Genomic DNA, 21,171 nt, shown 5'->3' on the forward strand with positions numbered 1-21,171 from the left:
AGAATGTGGGTACAAATATAATTGTTTAATTAAAAAAAAAAAAAATCACACCCTGAACTAGGTAAAGTGCATGAACACAAAAACCACTGAAGAACCTACTGTTTTAAACTAACATTAAAAACTTTCATAATTTTAGGACAATCTTCAGATTTTGAGAGGTTGACGTATACTTTTTGAATGCTTGGGTTTGGCAATACTTTATATAGCTGGATAACAGAAACCGACACAAGCATCAATAACCATGGAGTATGTACCCAAGATGACACCTCAGAGGATCCTTTGCTTCTAGTTTAAATGTCAGTAAAATTAGGTATGTACTTCAATAAGGTCAGTATGAGATAAAAATATCATTAAGGCAGACACAGGATCTGAAGACCAGAATTTTACTCTCACTTGTATGAACAACCATATTCATGAATCAATTTGCAAGTTGCACACAGCACTCCTGACATGAGAAGGTGATCTGGGAGAAGATTAGAGATAACGGATTGCCTCTGTCTTGCTAGATAAAAGTATGAATAACTTAGGAATTTCCTGGCCGGGGGGCTATTTTTCAAAATAGCACCAAACAGAATCTGTTGCCTTTTAAAACAAGTGATACTGCTGAAGAATTACTTTCCAGAAGGACCTCGCTCTAATATAAATGTGCAAGAAATAATCTTCAACGATAACACATAGATGGTGGGAGTAAGGAGAAGTCCATGTCCTTCTAGGTTTACCCGCCAGAGGGAGGCAAATGCAAACAGAAATATTCTTGATTTGCCTAATCCCTTGTTCATCTGTTTTGGTTTTACCAGCACTCTACTGTAAGGTTTCTTGGACTTCTCCTAGCAATTATACATAGCCTATATATTCCTTCAATGGAAATAACACTGGCATTTGATTTAGTCAAGCAGTTAGTCATTCACAGAGTCTGCTGCCCTTAGTCTTGTAGACTGATGATTAATGGAGTGAATCCAGGATGCTTTGGGTGGTCTTTTTAAACTGGTCTGAACTGCACCATTTGGAATGAGATTTTGAGTCCCCCAGACCCAGCGAGCGGCGCTCTGATCCAGTGTTTTAGTCCAGCCCCTTGGCAAAACAAGCTTTGGTGAGGAAATGCGGATCCTGGATTCAAAAGTACAGAGGTGAGGTAGGGATTTGATTCTGGCACAAATCAGAAACCACTATGGGAACTGCTAAGAAAATGCTCTGTAAAATAAATATTTGACTTTCCTTTTGCCTCCCTTCAGTCTCTCTTTTTGCTTCCCTGGTGTCAGAGATGATGTTATATAACAAAAAAGCACATTTTTGAGGAAAAGAGCATGTTTCAAAGGGCTTTTTTGAAGCTCCTTCAAGACATCTTTGCACAGTTCACAGAAACCTTTCTAAAGTACAGTTTCAAGAAATCCATTCACTTCCCTCTGTTATGTCTTTCCCACCCACCAACTCTGATACCTGGGAGTGTAAGTCTTGCCCAAAAGTTTATCAAGCAAATCTAGTAGAAACCTTGTTTCAATTTCTTTAATTCCATTTTGAATATGCTGAAAGTGAGTTAATCTCCTCCAGCTGGAAAGAGGCAAACACAAACTAGGGGCACTTGTACATGGGATGGGGGATTAATCCTCAAGGTTGAAGTCTATGCCCCTTAAATTGAAACCAGTGGGTTTTTAATTGAAACCCACTGTTTCAATTTTTCCATCACATAACAGCAAGGGGCCCAATCTTTTTTATGTATTTATTTATGTTTGGAGCCTGCCCACAGCCAGGGGACAAGCTGCCAGCAGGCCAAGCAGCCCCTGAGCTGCGGGGAACCCCGATCCTTCCCTCCACAGTGGTGATGCCCCCTGGGACTTCCCAGGTAGGCTGCCAGCTGGCCGGGTGCTGCCTCAGTCAGCTTGGGGTTGGGGGAGAGTTGGATTGGACTGGGTGCTGCCTCCAAGCTGAGGTTGCATCCGGCTTGCTAGCACCCCACCCAGGCAGCCCCAGGGGGTGCTGCTCCATGGAGGGAAGGACCAGGGCCGTGCGCAGCTCAGGGGCTGCTCAACCCACCAGCAGCTTGCCTCCCTGCTGCAGGAGAGGTGGGCAGGCTCTGCCAAAAAAAAGGAAGTACTGGGCCCCTCGCCGCCTCTGCCTTCAGCAAGTGCATGTTGAAAACAGAAGCAGCGAGGGGCCCGAGCCTTTGTTTCTGCACAGCCCGCCCGTCTCTCCCACAGGTGGGGGTGAGCTGACAGCTGCAATGCATCTCTGCAAACTAAACTCCATCGAGATATAAGTTTAGTTTGCAATGATGCAAAGTCACTTAAACCCCCCCAAACTCTTGACTGTGTACAGTATGACACCATTAAGCCACACAAAGTAACATTTTCATCACAGGTACATGTTAATGGCGTCACGTGTACAAACGCCCTAGGAGCAGACTCCTCAGCTCAAGCAATGCTTTGGGGCAGTGTTGCCCATGCTCACATAGTCGTTCTACAAGCAGCTGCTGCAGCACGAGGGAGGAGTGAGGAATCATGGTTCCCTTGCCACCGGGCAGGATTTGCTGGATTTATCCTTTGGCCATGTTCTTGCCAGTAGGGTAGCATAGAGATCTGCCTGTATGTTGTTCATGGGCATCCTAACTTCATTAACAGGAGCATCCTGTATAACACAATAGCATTGTTTCCGCTCTTCAAGGAGGGACCTTGTACACATCTGTGAAGACCTTTAGCATCTGCCTTTTATATAGCTATAGTATAAGCAGTGGCATCAGAGTGTTACACTACTGAGTAGATGCAAGAAACTACTGCAACATTTCATTTAAATGTGTAAATAAGCCATGTGTGGACTATCACCTCTAGCAAACCAGACAACCAGGTGATTAGGCAGCTGGTCAAAAACAGTACAGTCTCCATTTTATTTGGAAAAATATAAATATGAGGACTATTTAGAATGAGCGGTCGATTTAAAAAAATTCTCCTCACTCAGCAATATTTTTAAAACAAATGTTTTCCATGGGCAATTCTTATACTTCATTACTTCTATCATCTGCCGCTCGAGCATTTGTCACTCATCTTTCATCCAAAATTGAAGCCAACCTCACTCGATTTCTGCTTGGCTTTTATCTCATAAAAAAGATAAAATTCTTTATCCCTTCATTGTGGAGGGATGATTGTAGGCTCTCTTTGAACTATCTACTGTATATAGAGGATCATATATCATATCTACACACACGTATACATGTATACACACAGACACACACACACACACACACACACACACACATCATTCATAAGGTAGAACCCTATGAAATACTAGCCCCTTATTCCAAGCTGCTTATCACGGTTCTCATGGGTAAGGCATAAGCCATCAAGTATGTCATTTGGAAATGTCTGTATCAATCATAGTAAACCATTTGATATATGATCATATAAATCAACACAAAGAAGTATCATGCTATTCACAAGTTATTTATTCCTAGAAAAACTTTTTAGCATGTAGCCGGAATCACTGTCAGAGTGCAAAGGAAGCAAAATTAGCTGCTTAACGTCCCCCTTCCTACTATTACATCCTTCATCTCCTGAGACTCTTAACATGGACTTCTAGCCACACAAGCTGGACATCCTTAGAAACCGCTGGCCCAAGGGCTTTGCTGACCAACATGTGGAGACAAATACTTCCTTTATGGATGGATTTGTAAATGGTCATGTGGCAGTTTGTCTTCCCCAGTCCAGGACATCCTACATGCCTCCCCACTTAAATGCTGCTTCTTTTGTTACCAACTTCATCCTTCCAGTAGGAGCCAGCTCCAGCTCCATTCTGTTGGGGATTGGGAGAGCAGGACTACATTTCATCTCAGGATGGATATCCCCACACAGCAGTGTTTGTGTCCCAAAGCCCTGGCAATTTTTCAGCCACCATGTTGAACAAGATGCACAAAAATCTGACAGTTATATGCACAGGACTCAAATGGGTGGCAAATCTGAGAACCAGGTAATGTTTTAGACAGGGGCATTTAAGTCAGTTTTTATCAGTACTTGCTCAGGGATATCTTCAAAAGTAAAGCCAGAGTAAACACTGAGCAAGAACTTCAGGATTAATTAATAAGGTTTTTTTTTTTCTTTTCAAGCACTTAAGTTTCCAAGTCAGTTCTTAGCCTCCAATTTTGCCCCAGTTAGCCATTAAATGGTATGACCTATGCTCTCACTTGATAGCAAACATAATCTTAGTCGTGAAAAATGCTATACAAAAACGTGAGCCAGGGCACGAGACCTTAGGAACAAAGATTTGTAAGTCTCACTTTCATCAATGTTGGTAAGTCTCACTTTCATCAACACTTCTTATATAGGAACAGCTTTCTATTTAAGGCCAGGTAATGGAGCAAGTTTACTTTCCTATTTGTGATCTCAGCAGCACATTAGAGGCTCAACTATTTTTTTTTTTTAAAGAGTTAAAACAAAGGGGGAAAAAAAAAAAAAAAAATCACCCTGCAAATTTTACATGTCTCCTCCCCCGCTAATCATTCTCTGTGCCCTGGTGAATTCCACTTAGTTTGCAGCTGGGCAACCAAACTCATCAACACACCTGAAACTACTGAAACAGCAGCATATTAATGTCTATTACCTGGTGTACAGAAAGAAGGTAAATTGGTAAGAAAAAGAACATAAAGAGATTAAAATAGATCCCATATGTTACACAATTACAGAGCTCTCAGCTGGAAAGGGGAAGTCTAAAACAACAAGAAGTACAGAAGTTGTGCCATCATGCTTAGCCATTTTAATAATGCATCGACACATGCTGTTTTAGATGGCAAGGTTTATATACAGTTGTTGGAGTCTAATGCGATATTAGCACTGTTGGAGACCAAGAGCAGCACACACATTTAACTAATTAGCAGGGGTTGTGTTAATAACCTGCCTTCTCCATTTAGCAAAAGAGCAAAATACATTCAACTTGAAACCAAGGTGGTTCTCTCTGTCTCCAGAGTAAATGGAGGAGAAGAACCATAACATACACAACCCTGGTGATGCACAGCCCGCTGTTTGCCTGGAGCATTATGCAACAGTGTGGTAAAAGCCAATTTTCAAGGGAAAGACTGAACAGCTGTGTTTTCATTTTGCAATTTTTTTGTTCATTTTGGGTGAACTTTACTGTCTCTTGGGGAAAAACTTGTGGACAGTTGATACAAAGTTCCAACAGGTTCAGTGCTAGAACAAAAAGAGGAGAGAGAAGTCAGAAAATTCAGATGGAGTTTAGCAACAACCTAACTCTTCAGCCAAAAATCGAAACCACCACAATCTTCACTTTGTTCAGGACCAAATACAAAACCTATCACTTCTCCCAGCAGTACCCTCATTCTCATAGATTAGTTCATTAAAAACAAACCAGCCTGAATCCTGCTTCCTGTAGGCAGGGAAAGAAATAGGGACAGAAAACAGTGATCATTTCAGTAAGGGGAGGTACATAGATAGCACAATGATGAGAGCTAGATAGCACCCTAGAGAAATAAATGTTCAGAAACATTCAGTGCTGTATTTTCTTATTATATTTTCAATTTTGTGCTTCTCTGTACTTCCTGATTTTTTCCAGCACAAGCAGCAGACCTGGTTACAAAACAGTCTCCAAGAGTCATCATATATAAAATTGTTCTGAAGTTTAAAATAAATACTCAGTGCCATGTTTTCTTTATGTAGTCAGGCTGCTTTTGGCTATTCAGGTGATGCAAAGGAGCCATAAACCTACTTACCTAGGCTGATCAGGCAGATTTGCAACTGTTCTGGGTGCGTGGCTGGATGCAGTCAAAGCCTGTTGATAAATTTGGGTCATAAGACGAACCCAAAAGATGGAAAACCAAACTCATCATGGTGACTTGACACACACCAGATTAACACTTGGGATCTCAATATTGCACTGTTAGACAGGAGGGCATGATACAAAATTATATATACACAAACTACACATATTCTCTATGGGTTTATACACACATGCACATACACAAACACACACTTCCATGACTGTGTGTTAACACTAGGGGGGCGTTTGGGGTAACTTGGACACAGGGTTACTCGGGGTTACAGTGCTGGTGTTACTTGGGGTCAAGGTGCTGGGGTGGAAGCGTGGGAAAATACCGGGGTTTTGGAGGTGGCAGAGAGGGAGCTGAGATGGCAGAGAGAGAGAGAGAGAGAGAAGGAGAGAGAAGGAAGGTCAGAGGGGCAGAGAGCAGAGACTGGAGCAGGGCCAGGAGGTCAGAAAGACAAAACCCAACTCGGTTCCAAAACAACAATTTTATTAAACAGGCAACACACTACACAGCCCCATTAAGTTACCCCCCCCCCCCCCCCACACACAATGGTAGCAGGAGAGGAAAGGCTTAATGGAGGGATTTAAGGTCCAGGTATGTAGAGACAGAGTTCAGGTCCCTTGTTTGGGGGAAGAAGGTGGGTGATAGTTACCTATCCCAGGCTGAGAGTTGATTCTTGATGGCCAGTTGGGGTCTTCTGGACAACACCTTGCTAGAGAGAGGGGTCACCGGCAGGGCCTCTGGATGGATAGGTGGCATGGCGTAGTGCTGGTCCAGATGGAGAGGGCGTCCCAAAGAGATCACACTCTACCTCTCCTTTTATAGGGGTGGGCTACCTGTGCCTCCTATGGGAAGGACATATGCAGGCAAGGACAGTCCTGCTCTGATGCATACATGCAGATCCAGGTGTCCTCATTGTCTGGTGGGACACAATGGGGGGGTTGCTGGTTTCTGTAGGGTCTTCGTCTTTCAAATGCTGGATTTTGTCTCTGCTCCTGGGTGAGGTCTGTGGTTCCTGAGTGAGTAAATACAAGGCAATAGTTCGGTTGTTGAGTTGATGGTCTGGTTGTTGAGTTGCTCGTTCAGTAGAGGCTTGCTACCATTGTACATCAAGCATCCTCATTCATTCCCATTCATTCAGGAACCAATTTACATGAGACTGGTTAGTCATGAGTCACAGTTACAACATACAATACAATAGGTTATACCTGGGCAGGAGACACAAGATGGAGACTTGACATACAAAATGGAAACTTAACATTACTCTACAGATGCAGGCCTAAATCATATAAATTCAATATAAAACAGTAAAAATCAATACAAACACAACAGAACACTATTTACATTATAAAAGGGGCTTGTTACTATAAGGGAGTATAAGAACTTAGTTTATCTAGTACTTCTTGTAATTACTTATAAGGGATAGAGAGGGCAGAGAGAAAGTCAGAAATGGCAGAATGTCAGAATGTATTTTTCAATTTAAAAAAAAAAAAAGAAGAAAAACCTGGGGGTTTTGCTACAATCACATCAAGCACCACATATCAAAACTACAATGTTTAGTTGTATAAAACTGCACTGCCATTACGGTTTAAATGAAGAAACCAAAAGAAAAGGAGCAAACTCCTTAGACAATCTTTACATAAGCCTGTGTGTCTTGACCTTTTTAATTACTGAGAGCTTCATGTGAAGGATCAGGTAGTACAGGTATCCCATAGATCTTTAGCGAAATCTAAGGTTGCAGTTTGACTATAAAATATAACATTGCTCTTCTGTCCTTCTCTTAGATTTCCATATACCGGTAGTCAAACTGCCATTGTTACACCCCCACCCCCACATGTATTTATATATCTATATTTCCATATATAGATAAATACACACACATATATACAACTATACATACAAATATAAACCGATACAGTGATATACAGAGAGAGAGGAAGAAGAAAATCTGGTGTACCACTCTAATCTACTGGTATTTCACACACAGTTGCACCTCATCTAACTTCACTGAAATGATACACAATTATTCTCAACCCTTTAAAACAAACCTTCTGTATTCCTGGTATATAAAATAAAGCCATTCCTGGCATTTCTGAGAGGCCTTCAGCCACATTCAGAGAAAAAGTAAATAAACTCTATGTTTAAACAGATTTTTTTTTGAATGCCTGGTGAGTTATAAGAACTTGTCTTATTTAAATATAGGTTTTAATGTTATGGCTGGAAAATGCAGAATTCTTGAGGAGATCCTGCTTGACTGGGGCTACAGACAGCAGAGGTCCAAAGCTCAAGGAATTTAGCATCTGACTTTTTTAAGAGAACTCGGGAATTTTTTTTTTTTTAGTTATATTTGCATTAGTGCTTCAACAGAAATGAGGGTCCTAGTGCATCCTAGGTGCTCTCTGCACACACACACAGCAAAAAAATCTTACAAAGAGCTTGAATAGAAACAAAAGGGAAGAGGAGTATATCAACATTACCCCGAAGGCTGGTGGTAGAGGCAAGATAGAGCCCAGGCCACCTCAGTTCGAGGTCAATATGCTAACCACCAGTTCACATTGCTTCTGTACCACGGATGGGAAATTTAGGAAAGAGAAACTACAGACTATCAAAAGAATCCATCCTGGATGAGATTGGGCTAGATAAGACTGGGCGTGTATATTCAGGGCTATCCTTAGTCACAGAAGAGGGCTGTGAACAAATCCTAAAAGAGAAGCCCTTGCAACCACTACAACATAATAGAAACAACAGCCAGTCTTGCTTTCCCTTCCACCAAGAGGCTAATGGGATGAGTTCCTTAAGACTGTTCTCCTACGTGTGTTTTCCAAAACGAAGAAGGTTTGTGGAAGACCAAATCACTATCAGCGGCTCTGTGGGACCACAACATTTCCAGCATGACAGGAAACAGGATTTCATCTTTTACTCCACTTGGCAAAGTGTGCTTCTCCTATACTGCCCCCACACACTTGCTATATTTGAGTGTATATTGATTGGATTAACTGCTCTTATGAGAGGCAGCAAATCATTCACCCTGCCTATGGAAACCCATTTCATTAATGACCTCAATTCATTCAACCTGCCTATGGAAACCCATTTCATTAATGACCAGAGCTTGCAAATTGGGGCATTGTGCTGAAATCAAGCAGCCTCACAGGGTCTAATTTTCTGCTCACTGGCACCAGTACAGAGACCACAAACTACAGTCTAAAAGCAGGGGTTCAAACAGGAGGAGTAAATGATAGGTTCTTCTTCTCTCCTTAAAACAGGAGGGAGGTTTCCCCACCCCCTTGCCCTGGTGTGAGCAGTTGGTTCTCACTGATCATTCCCCTCCTAATTGACAAGTGAGAGATCCCCTTTTGTTTCAACCTCCTTTAACTAATGGTTACAAATGTTGGATGTGAAGGAAGGAGAGGTTGTGTTACTCACCCATGGAGCTCATCTGTGCAATTAAGAGGAGGAAAATGTAGGTGCCAACCCACCTGTTGTGGCTGTAACAGTTGTTAGATTGTGGAGCAACTTTAAGAGGGGAGAGCTGAACGCCATCTCACTTGATATAAAATACACTAGGCAAAAGGCTCAAGAAGTGTTGTAGAAATGAATAGATATGGATATGAATAAAAAAACTTGGTAAATCTTTTCTTGCATCTGCAGCTCTTGTCACTCTGGGAAGCACACATACTTAGGCACATATTTATCTGATTTAAGCTTAATGCTAAACAATTAACAAGGGTGTGTCCTTCTCATCTACCTCTTTGCTCTCAATTTGGCCTGATTGTCACAGGTTTTATAAACTGGCAGTTTACAAGGGTACTTCCTCTGAAAAAATGGCTTCTTGGCAGATGCAGTTAGGACTTTTCCTCCTATGACAGGGTACTTTAACTGCTAGCTATTCTAGGCTATGGGGATTGTTTTAATCTGGAGGGACTGTTTGCTGCTGGCATACATTAGAGCAGTAGTCAGAGAAAAGTCATTATCTAGATATCACTGCAGAAAGTAGGGTAGATTGGTACCCTAGAGCTTAACTGGTTTAGAGAAGCATGAGCTTTTGCAGGCAGCAACCTACTTTGTCAATGAGCTAGTATTGGGAGAGCCCCAACATCTCTCTATTGTACTTAAAATTCACCCTTATCATCAACATGTTTTGTACAGGACCAGACTCATTGCTGAGCCATGAGGCTTACTAACACACAATAAATCTCATGTAGGATCCTCTTTATGTGAGATGGGGTGATGTAGATAGTGATATCATGAGTAAAATCATCCTATGTTCAACTTATTTCACCTACTTAGGAAGGGTACAATGGATGCATGTGCTGTTATGCAACAGCCGTTGACTTGAGAGAGGCATTTGGTTGCAGGTTTGATGCTTTAAAACTCAGTCTTTCTGATGCTGAAGTAATATATAGGTCCTCAGAGTTCGTCACAGTCCTACTTGAAAAAAACTTTGCGATTGCTGGCCCGAAGCTGGTGGTACTCTTGTAGCAGTTGCAAAGCAGTTGTTTGAGGCTTCTAGAAATTCTTCCTTGCAGAAAGACTCAAACTATGAAAGCGCTTTTCCTACTGAACTTTTTAGCTGCACCAAAGCACCTCATTTTAATTCTGTTACTAAAATGGAGTCTGAAATATCCTATGAGGACTTAGTCAAAGTCCCTGGAACTCCATGAGCAACTTTCTAATGCTGCAGTGGGCTTTGCCTCCGATCCTATAGCTTTTAAATAGGACTTAGTCACGGTGATCCTGAAATCTTTCTTTTAGGGAGAAATGAGGGTACCCTCTATCACTTCTACCTAGAGGTAGGAAGAGGAGGTTAAAAGTCCAATTTCTCTCACTACTTCCAATACACACACTCCCGCACAAAGTCACTAGGGAGTGAGAGAGAAATGCCTGACTGCAACAGACCAAGTGATGCACCATGTTTCAGACTATAAAAATATTTCTGCTTTATAAATGCTCTTTATGTTGTGCTGATTTGGAGATAAAATAGCCCTTGCCCCCTAGACAGGAATTTTTCATTTTCTTCTTCAGTCTAGTGTACTCAAAATGAGAGGATCTGTTTGCATTATATTTGGTTAGTTTTCTTATTGCTTCTTGGGGGCAAAATAATAGGAATTGAAATCTTTTCGAGACCCTGACATAAAAGGGACCACTCTTGATTGTAATGGAGCTATGCTTCATTGTTCAGCTGAGGCTCTGAACCTTGCTTTATATCCCTGTCAATGTCCCTTGCATAGCACAACATGATATATAGTAGATATATAGATAGAAAGGATGACAGTCAAAAAGCATGAGGCCATTATACCAGGTTACGGAAAGGCTTTCATCTTCCAGTTAATGATGAAACTGAAATCTTTACAAAGTGGCTCAGAAACTTCTATTAAAAATGTGAAAATTCAGATTATAATTTGGCTTGAATTGCAAAGTTTATTATATATTAGTAAAACCATGTGTCTTAGGCACTCCGGCATGTAATGAAATGATTATTTCTCATTTTTATGCTGCTCATGATGAAAGAAGCAAGCTCTGTTCTGCGAGTTCATTAATAACACTTTTAATTTTGAAAGTACTGAAAATGCATATTTTGTAGTCCAATGTTTTCCCCCCCTTGAGTCTTCAAAGCATCATACAGAAAAAATGAACCTTTTAATAAAACACCCCCTAAATCATCTTAAATGTGATTTCATCCAGTAAATATGATAAATTAGTTACTGTGGCTGTGTTTTCAATGCATTCTTCTGCTCTTGGTGACAGAAAAATGCAGACTGGTTAAAAGACGGGAAGCAAGTATATTTGCTTGGGTTTCTATTGTTGGCTCACCCTGTTTCATGTCTCCTAGCTGACTTGTAGCAGAATATTCCTGAAAGCTGATGGTACACTTGACAAAGGATGATAAAGGAGATATGGTTCATTTCTTTGTCACAATACTTGTCATCATTGCAGAATTGAATCACCTGATCAGTATCTTAAACCATTCCACAGCATGTAGCATCTGGGGATCCTCTGTGCTTGCACTGTTGATTTTTTGTGCTTTAAAATTAACACAAGTATAGACTCACAAGCAGGCTTCCCTGCAGAAATGTATCGTTGGCTTACACACGCTTCAGCTAAAGCTTAAAAAAAATAGTATGAAGCTACAGGGAGACATTTGGAGGAGCACTGTGCATCAGAAACAAATTGCACCTTTCAGTTTATATGAAGAGACAAGGAGCATTGCTCTTTCTCTTATCCTTTCCTCCTTCTTAGATGCATATGATGGGGAAAATGATGAACCAGGACATCTTCTGTGAAGGAAAATGGAGCTTTGCCGATCAACAAGAGCTCTTCACTAGCAGATAAGGATGAATCAGCTGACAATTTATTTATCAAAGAAACTTTGATAAACTCCCTGACGAGAGGCCAGTAAGGAAGAAGTAGACAATTGTTGAGTAGCTATGAAGTTCTGTGATGAGCTAGAATCTGTCGTCAAAACATGAATGATAAAAATGAATGATGTAAAACGAGAGAGTAGCAAGGGATCAAAATAGGTCTAAGGATGAAGTATTGGGTTTTGTGCTGGGATTAGCGATCTTTGCCTGGAGTTGGTGAATATTCTGGACAAAGAAAGGCATTGTTGCTGACTGAGAGGTGGCTTGCACCTAAGCTATGAGTCTGTAGCGAATTCCAGTTAGTGGGGCCCATAGGAGGTGCCTTTACTATTTGAATGAACACTACGTGGAGTGTGGTTGGGTCTTTCTGGTATAGATGAGACCTAAACCATTTGGGGCATTGTAGATGTAACTAATATCTTGAGTTTCGCTAGGCAGAAGATCGACAGCCAGTGCTGCTGTACAGGCTAGGAACAAATTGCTCTTGCTATTCGAAAAGGAAGAAGCTTCATATGCTGCTCATGTTGAGCAGGCTGAGTGACTTTCACAGTGCAGTAGTGATAGAGGTAATGAAAGCATGGTTGGCTGCATCTGAGAGGAGAGGACATAATCAATGCTCTATCAGGAGTTCAAGAGAAGGGATTTTGGCAACACTTGCCATCTGGGAGGCCAAGAACAGAGATGAGTCAAGAAACACACGGATTGAAATTTCCTTTGATGAAAGGCAGGCAGATGCCCTCGATTTGGGATGTGGCCAGCTCCTCAGAGTGCTTCCCTGCACCAGTTGGCATCATCTCCATCTTATCCAGGCTGAACTTCAGCCCTACTGGCCTTTATCCAGGTCCTTATCTCTGGCAGACGCTGGGTGCACGAGGGAACGGTTCTGTCGGAGTCTGATGAAAAGGGGTTTTTATGTTTTCCTTCCCCTTTCACCTCTTCTGAAGGCAACTTGCATTTCACCATGTGTTTCTGCTTCTAGTGTTTTTATAATATTTTTTCTTTTATCTGCTGGAGTAAGTTCATTACCATGAGTTGAAAAGCCAAAAATATATTGAAAAGTCTTTTCTGAAAACAATATCTTCATAGAAGAAACTCTCTAGTGCATTGATCTCTCCATCTGTTTAGCCCTGAAATTCCTCACATGCTGTCCTCCTGACACAGCTCATTTTTGTGGAGAAAACTTCCCTGAATTTTAAGCTGTTTCTTTTTCCTTTCACGATCCTACTTTCTTTACCACAGTCTAATAGTTAACAAGTTTCAGAGTTTTTGCATTCTCAACGTGGTCACGTCCTATCTGGGGTTTGCTTTTGTTAATCACAGTTCATCCCATTTTAGGTCATATTTTCACTAAAACATTACCATATTTGGCCTTTTCCTTTGTGAAATTCCGGTTACATCATCCACAAAGCAGTTGATTTAAATACGTATTGCACCAACTAATCATTGTATACCATAATAAACAGCATATGGCCGTAGGGGGTGGACTTAGGCTGCAAAGTTCACATCAGATGCAGATTAAAAATTCCTTCAAAGTTTGAAGCATGTGAGGAAGTATGTATTATTTTTTGCAGAAAGCTGGGAAGGGGGAATTTAGGAATGCTCTACAGTGAAGCTGACATAATAATTCAGATCGGCTTTGGGGCATGCATTTTTGTGCTTATAAAGTTCTTTAGTGTTAGAAGAACGGGGATGGTATTTTACTACTGTCACATGACAAGCGTGCTTGGACCTAGCAGTTGGGTTCATTACCTCTAATTTTAGCTCCATGAATTGTGCTAAAATAAAAGGTAGCTTTCAGGTATTTCCATGAGTTTCATCATGGACCCATACCCATATGGGGTATACATGGAGATGTTTGGGTATATGCATGTCATATGTATTTGTTTTCATGTTACAATCCACTCATTTACACCCAGAAATTCAGCTACCCTTGCTGTTTTATAATGGCAAGTCCTGAGAGCTAAAGTCTGAGTCAGTAGGGCTGTTTCTCCTCAATTTACAATCTTTTTTTGCATCCTCTTTGCCTGCCCTAAAGGTTCTGAGATGATCAAGCAATAATATTTGATGTTGACAAGAGGTAAATTCCAGCTGCTGCCTGCTTCAGTGCAAACACTGACCATCTCTGAGCATGGAATAGTAATAATAATCCAATTTCACTGCTTCTTTAAAAACCTGAGTTCTGGGGGAAAAAGACATTTTTTAAAATAAAAAAAAAACCCCACAAACATTTTCAGATGACAAAAATATTGCTGCCTTTCCTATCCTACTCGTAAGGTCAGGCATTGAGGTTTCACCTTGTTCTCCTACTCGCAAGGTATCCATAATTGTAATGTGTTACCTTTCACTCGATTTGTTTTTGTTTCATGTCAACAGCAGCTGGAAGAAAGATGGCGTCCAGGTCTGACAAATGTGCACCACGTACTCTAGCATGCTAATTGTCACATTATTTGCAACGGGATTAAGTTGCTTTCCAATTCTCTACACTAATTCCAGTGGTGATAGATATCTTATTGAATACAAGTAGTGTCTATCTAGGGGACAATTCTGAGCAAACAATAAAATGTGGAGATAGGGCTTTAATGGTAGGAATCATTTTTAAATGCTTTACTGAAAAGGACCTAGATGTCCTAAACTTGCAAAAACCAAAACTGGTTTTTGCAAAAATAAAAGGCCCCTTGCATACTCCCCATTATACCGGAAAACTTACGACTGCCACTTAAGAGATTTATAATTAGTTGTGTTAAGTCTGAAGTCTTTTCCTTCAGAGATTCACAGATGTATTATGAAATCAAACCATTCACAGCTTGCTATGTAATGAAATCTTCAATTATCTTAAGATGCAGGATATTAAGCTATAACTGGACCATGTTATCCGTAGCTATTATTTTGAGTATATATAGAACAGAGAACCTGATCCTGCAGTTGTGTGAGAACCGGAATAGAGTCAAGTTGGCAGAGCTGACCCTAGGGAGTTGTGTGACTGGGGCAAATCAGCCTGTGCGGGTCCCCTTTAACACTATGCGGGGCTGTGGGACTCCCTGCAAAGGCAGGGCACAGCAGTGCCGTAGCAATGAAATTTGGCACCCGGGGCCAAGCTGATCACACGGGCCCTGGACAAGCTGCGCTTCAGCGCACGTGAAGGGGGTGGGGGAGGGCACGGGAGAGGTTATGGTCTCTCTGCCTAGCTCCACGGGAACCCCCAAAACCCAGGGCCTGGGGTGGTCACCCTGATTGGCCCCCCCAAGGCACGGCTCTGCAAGTTGGTGAAGCTCTGTTGGAATGCACATCTGTCACCACGTGTATTCAACTCTAGGATCGTGGCCACAGCTTGTGTCTTTTTAGTAACACATAGCCTTAAATAAGTCACAGAGTCAACATTTTATAGAGTAGTTTTAGATGAGATGAGCACACTGAGGTTGCAATCCTGTCTAGGACCTACCTCATTACAAATAATAGCAAAAAAACAGGGCAGGTGTGTTCCCCTATCGCTTAAAATAATGAGCTAAGACATTTGGGTTCTGCTCTCCATTCTGCTGCGTATTACCCTGTGGCCTTTAGCCAATCTATCATCAAACCTTTTTGTGCCTGAAAGCCTTTGTGCCATAGCCTTTCCTGCTTTAGGAAGTGTGTTTTGAATCTTAATGAGTGGTGGAAAATCACCAAGACTACAGGTGCTACAGGTGCATGTACACTTTAATGCTGTTTGATGAAAAACAAGGCATGTATTGCTAATTACTATTTTCTTCAAGAAATAATAATGTGGAACCAAATATACTGAATTTCAAAGAAACCCTAGAGCAACAATAATAAAATTCTGTTTTATAAAGAACTGAGTTCACCATGAGGGCTTGAGTCAAAGTCCATTTGAAGAGATTCCCAATAGACATCAGCCTATTGACTTCAACGAGCTTTAGATTAGTGTTTCTGTTCATTCTTTGTAAGTAATTATTTTCACACTTTTTCAAAAGAGTTGAATATCACTGTAGATAGTATTTTCCCCCTGGTGTCTCCTCTGACAACCTCAGCAGTCATAGCATACCAATGTCTTTTTATATAAGGGTGGAGTTAGCATGATCCATCCAAGGAAAGTAATAAGAGAAGATAATACACAGCTTTCTTTATTAAGCCCTTCAAACTATTTTAAATGAGACTCTCAAGAAAGAAAAATGCATCAAAAAGCATATTCTAGGCAATATTTATAGGCATGAAACCCAGTTAATATGGGGAATCTCCACTGAATTCAGTGGATTGCTCCATAGCTGAATTTAGCTAACTGTGTCTATTTTTAACAAATATAGGGGAAAAATATTAGTTAACTCTCATCTTGTCCCTTCCTATGGAAAAAAACACAGAAAAGGAAAAAAAAAAAACCCTTGCTAGAAAAATGTGTGGGTTTCAACATGTGGAAATCTTGATGCTTTCTCACTTCTGATATTGCACATTTTGGGTAGCACAGTTACTTTAAAGCTATAACTGACCCAGAGCTCTTAGCATTAGAGCTGGTTTTTAGGGGCCTGTATTTATTCCAAATGATACTGATCTCAAGAGTGTTTTTCTTTCCAATAAGTCTGGATCCTTCCACATCACTTGCTATTTAAACAAAACTGTGTTTAATAATGGTTTCCTTATACAGGGAGCAAAGTGTGGTGTAAATGGGACTGTGTACCACAGAGGATATATGACCTGTCCACAGTCCATTCAAAAACAAGATTTTTGTTGTCCATATATATACTTAATGAGCACAGGCAGAAAGGAACTGGGCGTACCATCTCATTTACTGTAGTAAAAATGTTTATGCAATGTTTTCTCTTAGCGAGTGATTCATTCAAGATACTTAACACAGTTCTGTGTATATGAACCAAGTATTCAGAGCCCCACTGGTCCTGAGTTCAAGCCCTGCTACAAAAATATTAGTCCTAGATGGGCAGTGCCTGCAGAGCCCTAGGTAGTGGAAGCTGGATTTTCTGAAAGATGCTGTATTACCTGAAAGAAGCAGATATGATCAAGCATGTTGTGATAAATCAAGAAGCGTATTCCCTTACAGCTGCTAAGCAACAGAGAAATAAAAATACAATGAAGCCTTAAATGCATGGCAAAGAAAACACTATTTAGCAGCCTTTGGTAACTGATATGAAATGTACTTTCGGACTTAGCAAATTAAGTAAAACAAGTGGAAAACACTAAGACCGATGACATTTTTAGTTCCCTGATACGTTGCTGGAAGCTTATATATTCTTATCAGCGTCAAAGCATAATAGCAGAAAAGTGATTTTATCTTTTGCACTGTAGTTTTTATTACAGGGGTGCCCCTTTAATAGGCAAGTTATTAGTGACTGGGTAGCATCCAGAGGGATCGTTTTTAAGCTCAAGTTATCTACACAGCTGGTGTCTCATGAGGCAAGCAAACGTTTCTCAGCCCAGAGTTTACGTACTGCATCCACAATGGTTATGAATTGGTAATAGCGATTTCTTTCAATTTGTATGTTTTAAAGGACTTAAATGAGATTAATCAATGTAGGCGCTTGTAACGTTCTGAAGAAAGTCAATCCCATCTGAATCAGGATTACCGAGGTAACAAACAGTAGTCAAAGACACATCTTAAGAGATATAATAGCTAGGGCTGAAATATATGATGCTCCTTGCATCCAAATTAAATTTTCCCCTAGGAAAACAATTAATTTGACAACATCTAAAAGACATTCCAATGGGAAAATTCTAAATAAAAGATTAATTTCAAATTGACATTTGGAAGCTAAATATACCTTTTCATTTTATTTCCATTTGAAATGTTTTATTTCGGCTTCATGATGCAAAAAAAAAATCAAATTTCTCCACTTTGGGTTATTAGATTTACTACTTCTCTTTCCTTCTTCCCTCTTGGCACTTAAAAAAAAAAATCTTCAAAAGCAACATGTGAAGAAAAAGCCATTGTGAACATTTCATTTTCTTCTCCAGCTTAGTAACAAACCAGCTGAGCTAGACGTGTCCCTTCTAGAGCCTGTTTATATTCAAAATACAGTACTATGTCAACAACAGAAAAGGGGATACTAAAAACAGAGGTTCATGTTCCCATATAAGTGAGTAGAGAAGTTACTATAATGGGAAATCTAGCTGCTTGTACAAACTGGGCTGGCATATGCAAATGTTTCCCCTTCACATAGGCACCAGGCTTTTCATGTGTACAGGTTGGATACACACACATTTTGGAATACTTAGACCACCATGACTTTTATCCCAAATCGTGTATCCAGTTTCTTTGTTTCCATTTGTTTTTAATTCATAAAATAATAATAGCTTCCAGATGTGCTGACAAAGGCCAGTAAAATGCTCTGCCCTGCACCAGAGCAAATGAAATAAAAGATCCCTTTGGGAGTGGATAAAAGTTACCAGAATCCCTCTTGTCAAGTCAGGCAAGTGAGATGAGGCTTTAAGAGGTCTCAAGTTAAAGGTCCTGCATGACAATGCTTCCACCCCATCTTACGGGACTGTTGCACAGAAATGGCCTCCAGAAAATTGGCACTTGTCCCGTAAATGGCAATGGGCATGGCAATCATCTTACTATATCCTCTCTCGGCAGTTTCATGTTTTCTCCGATCTTAGCCCTCTCCTTTTGAGTTCTACCAAAGTTCAGTGTGAAACGGGGGGTAAAATGTCATTGCAATCAGATGTGGCTTGGACACTCACTGGCAGTATCCAGGAAAGCTTTGTTGAGAGTGTGAAATAAAAATGAAAACCCCTGTTTTATTAAAATCAACTTGTTGGAACCTAGACAATGTCAGGCTTGTTTTCTTCCTCAGAGACATATTTTACTCCCTTAAAATGAATGCAAAATAAGGGAGGCTCCCTTCAGAGTAAGACTTGGCAAGCTGGAAACTCTGATTTATAATCATAAATAAGGAGCTCTGTCATTATTACTTCTGTTTTCTTAAGAAACATTGCAAGCGAAAGGAATGATAAAACTGTGGCATGAAGTGTGCAAGTTTGTCCTATGCTGTCATACACTGATTAACAGTTGTAAGGATCTATTTATTGTTTGTCATGAATAAAAAAAGTTCAGTGAGGCTTTCAGCCATTTATACCTGAGCTCAGTCTGGCCAATATGTTGTGTAAAATAATAGGGAAAATGAAGTTTGTTGGACCCCAACTCTATGCGGCGCCCAGAGACTAGGGAGACGATGGTTCAGTTACCCATGGATCCTGTTACTCATTAGCCAGAGCAAGCAGGGAGCAAACACCAGCACACATTGCTCACAACAGCTTTTTATTAGAATGGAGACAGCTTTGGGCGAGCTCCCCCATTGACAAAATATGGGGAGCAACAATAAACAATAGTTTTCTCCCGTATTTATACACTTTGGTTTATACTCATTAACATTCACTTCTTCTTTGTCCCGCCTTTTGTTCCACCCATTTCTCCTCCCATCTCAAGCTCCGCCTCTGTTTACGGTTTGCTTCATTAACATAGAATTGCCTATGCATTTCACTCATTTACATGTCTTTTTGCTATGAGCGCATGTCTAAGACTTGACTCCTGCTCTTCGGTCAATGGGCACTTTGACCAAAACCTGGAAGCTTCTGGAGTCTTCTTCACCAATCACCATTCACCTTTTTGCATATGTTCATCTTGGATTCTGTTACCAATTACGTGTTGTTTTCACATTCCAGTCTTTTTTTTTTGTTTCAGGTTGTACCATCTTCCACATTTTTTGGGCCCCTGTATCTTATCTTGTTCCTTACTGTAGCTGCTTCACAGCACACAGACTCACACTGATTCACTTGCTGCTTTTTTCTCAGAAAATAGTAGACACAGTTAAGATGGTTACTTAGCATAAGCAAATGGCTGGCTTAGCTATCATTCTGCCTTGTGGTCAGCAGCTTTGCTAGGCCACAGGTCATGCCTTGTATTCAGCTGCAAATCCAGTGCTCCCCAATAATCCAAATTATTGTTACCCTAACAAAGTTGAGCTGAAAATAGCAGACAAACATCATAAATACTCATTATAACTCCTACTTACTGTTGGATTCAACTAAGTTACGCTAGGATTCCGGTGTTTAAGTACCTTCATGAGGGGAAAATGCTGGTCCTAACAGGCTCCTTAGGCTAGTGGATAAAGCTGGACGCTGAAGCCAGACAGAAGGCATGGACAGATGAAGACCTATCCTAATGTAATTTATATTAATATTGTAACCCGATGTGAATTACATCAGAATTGGGAAGGGAGAGACATATATTTATCCCATAGGAGCACCTGTGGCCATTAATGAGCTTTGGCCCTAGGTGCCAGGGGAGAAGGTGGGAGTATTTTTACGTTTAGCAAATTACCACCCTGGGCTGATACAAGTAAATGACTCGTAAGCTGCTAAAACTTAAACCAGGAAAGGTTAATTGCTGCATGGGTGTCTGGTGCCTCTTGAGTCAAGGGGGCATGTGCCCGCCCCTGACACCAGTCGGGGTGGGGGGGGTGTCCCCTGGCAGCTGATCCTGCTACCTGGGGGGTGAGGGAAGCGGGCCAATCCCGCTAGCCATGGGGGCGCCAATCTCACTTACTGTAAAAGCGGCTGCACTGCTTCCAGAGCTCCATGAGCACTTCCAGAAGCAGCACGGTCGCTTTTGCTGGTGGCCCTGCTCCCCGGCTGGTGCTCACAGGGGCTCCCACCTGCTCCCCTGCTCACCAGCTACACAGGGAGCGCAGCCTGACAGGGGGTGCACCGGCACTCTCAGGTGGTGCATGTGCACCCCCGTGCACCCCCTACGTGTCAGTCCTGCATTCCTGATTCCTTCAGGAGTAAATCTATGCTGATTTGGGTTAAAGTTACCTTGGTTCAGAAGTTTGTATTGTCTTCCTACTGCTTTTTAATATGCTGGTGTAAAGTTGATTAAACTGATGTTAGATCTAGGCTGTCCAGACCCAAAACATACATTTGTAACCATGAGGGCAATGAACCATGGGAACAAATTACAAAGAGAAATGGATGATTGTCCATTTGTTGTTTTCTAGTCAATAATGGATATCTTTCTGGAAGATATATTTGAGATAAACATGAGTTACA

The 21,171-nt window shown here is 41.0% G+C and overlaps 1 protein-coding gene across 2 annotated transcripts in view; it reads left to right on the forward strand.

The window, feature by feature from the left end:
* Window positions 1-21,171, forward strand: part of LOC102376114 (protein SSUH2 homolog) — a 93,817-nt gene that overhangs the window by 47,179 nt on the left and 25,467 nt on the right. The window contains exon 14 of one of the 2 annotated variants that reach the window (XR_003094211.1): window positions 137-1,691. The exons of the other annotated variant lie outside the window; for it this stretch is intronic. The gene's annotated coding sequence lies outside the window, so the exon portion shown is untranslated. Of the gene's footprint in view, window positions 1-136; window positions 1,692-21,171 lie in introns of those variants that run through there. 2 annotated transcript variants of the gene reach the window in all.

This window comes from Alligator sinensis, unplaced genomic scaffold (genome assembly GCF_000455745.1).
Source record: "Alligator sinensis unplaced genomic scaffold, ASM45574v1 scaffold451_1, whole genome shotgun sequence".
Lineage (NCBI taxonomy): Eukaryota > Metazoa > Chordata > Crocodylia > Alligatoridae > Alligator > Alligator sinensis.